At 44.7% G+C, this 6,213-nt stretch overlaps 1 protein-coding gene across 2 annotated transcripts in view; it reads right to left on the bottom strand.

Annotated features, from left to right (window-relative positions):
• Positions 1 to 6,213, bottom strand: part of ANO3 (anoctamin 3) — a 242,787-nt gene that overhangs the window by 219,899 nt on the left and 16,675 nt on the right. The gene's annotated exons all lie outside the window — the stretch shown is intronic.

Raw genomic sequence — 6,213 nt, 5'->3', positions numbered from 1 at the left:
TGGCTTGGCCTTCCCCAGGTGGGATACCTGGAAGTCTCTGCCCACCTCAGCCAGTTACCCAATCCCGCCTGGGGAGGCGTTGCTAAATGGGGGTGGGCATGTAGTGGTGACCCATGTCCCCCTTCTCTTTGCGGAGGTGATCCCAGGGTTCCCCGTTAAAGGGGTTGTTTTGAGGGGAGGCTTTGGTCGTACGCCTAGAGGTTCTCATTTCTCTCCCCTGCGGCGGCAGAGTAACAGGGGTGGGCTCTCTCTGCTTGAATATGTTCTCCAGAGCCAGCCCATCCCCCCCCCCACACACTATGGATAACCCTGATGTTCCCAGATCCCTGACGGGGGACTGGGAGGGATAAACACCCAATGCCTGAGCCAAGGTCTACCCGCATCTGAAACATAATAAAATTGTGGCTATTTTAATCCCCTAGCAAGTTGTCTTGGAGTCGTTATTCCACACAGGAGCTGCCCAGGGTTTGGGGGACTCCGCCAGTCCCACGCAATAAAACATTCCAAAAAGTGTGGTCTATAATTACAAAGAGCTCCATGGTCTAAATCAAAACGATTACAGTTTTTATATCTAAAGCAAAGATAAAAAGTAGCTTTGGACTGTGCATGCAGACGCTTGCACAGACCTGTGGCTCCTGAATGCTCCAGAGCCACTGTATTTGTATATAAAATAAAATTAGATCAAGTGACAAAGATGTAGTCTTGATCATTTTGGCCCTGTACACTTTTAGCTTATGCAATATTTTTTTCAAGAAGTACGTAGGTATTAGGTAACTTGTGCTAAAAGGTATTTTTATCACTTTACAAGCTACATTACCAAGATCACTAAACCAAAACATTTCATAACAGAGAGGCCGTAAATGGAAAGGTCCCTAATTCAGTCTTTACTCTACAAATCACTCTTCACAAAGGAGATTTACAAACACCCACACCCATTCCAGAGGGAGACTGCAGAAGAACTAAACATAAACAAAAAGGATACTTTTATATATGAGAATAAACAATTCTAACCTTGGGCTTCCCTTGGCTTTTCCTTTGTTTCAGCAACACAATTCCTGTCCTGACCACATGGTCTGAAAGTTTGGATCAGGTTCTGGCTGTGCGCAGGCCTATGGAGACCAGATGACAGCTACCTCTGAACCTGGCACCTTGGAAATGTCAGGCAGGGAGAGGCTGGTACCTGGTGTTTAGCAGTCAAGCTCAGGTGAGAAAGAGGAACTGCAGAGGGATCCGAAAAAGCTAGATGAAACAGCTGAAACACCACATTGATCCGAGTAGACACCATGTGACGAAACTCACCCTATTAGCAGCTTTGAAGGCAGGCCTAGTTTGGTCTGAGCAACAAGGACTCAGCTTGTTGCTAGGGAAGTTCACATGACTTTCCCACTCCTATGATGAATAAAATGTTCGTGTGGTGTGACAGGGGTGAAGGGAATACAATCATACCTTGGGTTACAGACGCTTCAGGTTGCGCGTTTTCGGGTTATGGATGTGCCGAAACCCAGAAGTACTGGAATGGGTTACCTCCAGGTTTCAGCACTCACGCATGCGCAGAAGCACTAAATTTCGCTTTGTGTATGCGCAGAAGTGCCGAATCACAACCCGCAAATGAGCTGTGGGTTGCGGACACTGCGGGTTGCGAGCGTGCCTCCCATTTGCAACCCGAGTGTCTACTGTAGTCCCAGCATGCAGCAGGAATTCTTTGCTATTGTGCATACATTTGGCTGGTGTGGGAAAGAGCTAAATGTGCATATGGTTGTGAGGGCTTTATGAGCGTACATCACTTTTTCATAATGTGCAGAAGACAGAGAAACAGCACGAGGTTATGTCAGGGGCACAGCATAGGCATGCATCACTTGGGGCTAGCCTTGGTGGGTCTGCGACCCCCTCCCATGCCCCTTGAATGCACAGGCGACTGTATAAATCTCCATATGTTCCCATTACAGTTTAATTGGCTTTTTGCCACCTTACCTTTAGCCTATTCGCGTTCTTTCCCCCTGAACCTTCATGCCCTGTGTATTTCTCACTAACAGAGCAGGTGCTTTGCCAGTTAGCCACGTCCTCCGCCGAATCTAACGACACGGCTGACTTTCAAGGAAACGACAACAACTTCTTAGTGATTAAATCTGCTTTAGCTAAGAATATTTTGGAATGAAATTCATCAGGGCCATCATGTGTTTTAAGAAACAAAGTTCTTGTGGCATGAAAATACAAAGGCAAACAAAGTTAATGATAAGCACAGTATTTGTGGCCTAAATTTATATTTAATATTTTGCAAGCCTATTTGATATTCATAAAGAATGCATTGGCAGGTCGCTTAGTGCTGAATAGTCTTATCTTTTCTCCCATGGGGAAAAAATGCAGGTTGGACTGGAGATCATTTTCAGCAGAAAAACCACCAGCAAATTCCACTGGCTTGACAGTGATGAAAAACTCCCTTTTGCTCTTCCCGAAAGCAATTCCAATCAATTCCCTTGGGAAAGCTGTGGTTCTAATGTCATGAGAAACATAAGGAATTCTCTCTGTTCATTATTTTCCATGCTTTGGGTAATTTGATAATCTCTGACATGCCCCCCTTTTTAGTCACCCCCAACATTTTAGATTTAGTTTATAGAGAGGATGCTCCAGTCTCTTGATCATCTCTGCACTCTTTCCAGTTCTATGGAATTTGCCTTGTTCACATTGTAGATCTTTATTCCACCCTTGTTCCTGATGCAGATCTTCACTCACCCTTCCTTCCCTGGTGGGACAGGAGCATTTTGTGGTGCACCTCAGGTGCCGAAATGTCTTGGCCCAGCCCTGCCAGTAAATTGAAAGATAGGGAGGGGTAAACTCTTCTCTGGCTCAGATGAAAATCCAAGTTCAATAAGGATTCAGGAGCCATAATTTTAGATTCACAAGTGGAAGTGAACATGATGAATCCCAAGGGTTCTTTCTGACCTCAGAGCTACATCAGTACTTGTTAGTTCCCACCAGTTCAGACAATATTAATGTGCATATGAAATTGACAGTTGTTGTCCTAATGAACAGTACCTTATGAGTAGCCAGATGTTTTGGACTATAGTTTCCATCAGCCACAGACAGGCTGGCCAATGGTCCCAGATGATGGGAGTGGTAATCCACAATATCTGGATGAAACCACATTGGCTAGTGCTCTTCTACACAGGCACTGAACATAATTTGCCATTTCGTTTCTAATTCAACTGGTTTGGACATGTTCCTTCTGTAGTTCTTTGCAGTACATTTTCATTTTCATCTCCTCAATATTTTAGTGCTATCAGGAGGTTTACTATATCACCACTTATTCCTGACCATTTATTAAATAGCACCATACCCAATACAGAGCCCTGAAAAATATCAATGCTTATGTTCTTTTCATTTTGAGAACTGTCCATTTATTCCTGCCCTCTACTTTGTTCTTTAAACTGTCCTCTTCTGCCGTGACAGTGTTGATACAGAGTAGAAAATACGAAGTGTAATGCTCATTTATGACATTCTTTTCCAATGCCACCTTGTTAAAATTGCACTGTTGAATCTAGTTCCTTTCACAGAATACAGAGTGCATTGAGAGGTAGGTTACATTGCAAAATTCAGGGCAGTTGACCTGAAATGGTCCGGCTATTTTTTTCGGTCTTGCAAAACAAAGTGAACATCGGATAAACAAAAGACTAATTAACAACATTTATATAAATGTACAATTCCTGGTGATATGATGTCAAAGTGAATGGCATTCATAGTAAATTAGCATTGTACAAGCAAACATGGAGACTAACAGGCAGCCAAATTCTCATTTAAAAAAATATTTAGATTTTCCAAGCATCTTTCAGATTCCTTTTTATTTAGAACATTTGGCTTCCTATATATTTCAAATATGTGTGTATATACTACCTGCCCTTCCCCCTTCTGCTGCTGCTGCTGTGAGTGGCAAGGCCAGGGAGTCACATCTGTGGCAGCGGTATGTTATGATTGCTCCATAAACTGGGATTAAGACCCTTCTTTTTTCGTTCAGCCACAAAGTTGGATTAATTGGTTCAAATAATTTATTAAGTGCATGATTCAACTAAATAGCTTAACTGGTGGGAGTTAGCACAATGACTCCAGCTAGTGCAACAAAACTTTCCGCCCTCTCCATCCCCAGGACTCTGGCAGGTTGGATGAACCCCCAGAACACAATGCAGGGGAAAGAGCGGGGAGATCGTTTTGTCTGGCAAACAGACCTACTTGAGCTGATGGAACAATCACCTTAGCCTGGTGTTGAATTGCACCCTAATAACTGAACATTTCATCAGAGGTGGGGAAGAAGATTGGAGACAAGCCCCTGCTTGCTCTTTACAAGACAACAGGCAGAGACTTATCTCCAGTCTTAGCACGGTGGGGGTCACAGCACTAAGATCAGACATAAGCACCTGCTGCTGCATTTTACCATCAAAGAACAAGTAGAGCCTTATCTCAGATCGAAGCATCACATACCATATGTCATTAGGTTAAAGGTAAAGGGACCCTTGACCGTTAGGTCCAGTCGTGACCGACTCTGGGGTTGCGGCGCTCATTTCGTTTTATTGGCTGAGGGAGCCGGCGTGCAGCTTCCAGGTCATGTGGCCAGCATGACTAAGCCGCTTCTGGCGAACCAGAACAGCGCATGGAAACACCGTTTACCTTCCCACCAGAGTGGTACCTATTTATCAACTTGCACTTTGACGTGCTTTCGAACTGCTAGGTTGGAAGGAGCAGGGACCGAGCAACGGGAGCTCACCCCATCGCGGGGATTCGAACTGCTGACCTTCTGATCAGCAAGTCCTAGGCTCTGTGGTTTAACCCACGGTGCCACCTGCGTCCATGTCATTAGGTTACTGGCCTGAAATTGCCTTGTGGGCACAGTTCAGAGTTCTGGTGGGGCTGATTAGGACTACAGGCCATAGGTTCCTCACAGCTGCATTCCATAAGTGCAGAACCCATTTCTCTTTGGTCAATGGTGTTTTGTTCTAATCAGTTCTAATTTGGAGAAGTGTGGAAACTGAAGTATTCTAAGGTTCATATCAATCCAGAAGTATGAATCATATTGTTTCCCATAAAAAATGTGTATTGAATGAAATCTTTGAGCACCCCTAGTCAGTATACCATAGAACTGTAGCATCAAAGAGTTGGAAGGATCCAAAAGGTCTTGTCATGAGCAAGGGGCACCCAGCCACCAACTCCTCAGAACAAACATGCTTGATCCTTCCAGACCTTCATGTGCCACAAATAGATGTGTTTCAGAAGGTGCCAAGCCACAAAAGTCAAAAGAAAACCATGTCATAAAATTGACATTGACCTGGGGAACGTCAGCTGTTCTTGGGGAAACTTCCTTCCTGACACCAAATACAGTGGTGCCCCGCCAGACGAATGCCTCGCAAGACGGAAAACCCGCTAGACGAAAGTGTTTTCCGTTTTGGAGGTGCTTCGCAAAACGAATTTCCTATGGGCTTGCTTCGCAAGACGAAAATGTCTTGCGAGTTCCTGCGGGGTCCCCCCCTTTTTCCCAAGCCGCTAAGCTGCTTATGAGCTGATCCTAAGCCGCTAAGCCACTTAACAGCTGATCCACTAAGCCGCTTATCAGCTGATCCGCTAAGTCGCTTATCAGCTGATCCGCTAAGCCGCTTATCAGCTGATCTGCTAAGCCACTAAACCGTTTATCAGCTGATCCGCTAAGCCCGCTAAGCCTCTAATAGCGCTAATCCGCTAAGCCGCTAATGGGCTTGCTTCGCAAGACGAAAAAACCGCAAGACGAAGAGACTCATGGAACGGATTCTTTTCGTCTTGCGAGGCACCACTGTATGGTGATCAATCAGACGCAAGAAATGATGAGCAATCCCATCTGCTGAGTCTTCCCAAGGGAAATTTGTTTGGAGGACAAATCCCCATTGGCCAACATCTTATCCCTGGTTGTCACGGTCCCCTGACAAAGTGAGAGGGAAACCAACACTATGTGGGATGGGAAATTTCTACTAAGTGTGACTTCATCAGCTGGAAATGACACTGGATGAAACTGATCTAAAGCCTATAAGATAACCATGAGCACACATGCTTTTCATGATGGTCGTTGTTAACTTGTAGGAAGTAGCTCTGAAGCAACATCCGTTATATGTATATATACATTAAAAATACAGCTGAGATCTGTGACAAAATACTGCTGTGGATCCTGACCTCTAACAGGAGTGCTCCTGGTTAGATTTC

Source organism: Podarcis vaucheri, assembly GCF_965113315.1.
Source record: "Podarcis vaucheri genome assembly, chromosome: 1".
Lineage (NCBI taxonomy): Eukaryota > Metazoa > Chordata > Lepidosauria > Squamata > Lacertidae > Podarcis > Podarcis vaucheri.
The sequence above is the reverse complement of the archived record's forward strand: the minus strand, read 5'-3'. Positions and strand labels throughout refer to the sequence as shown.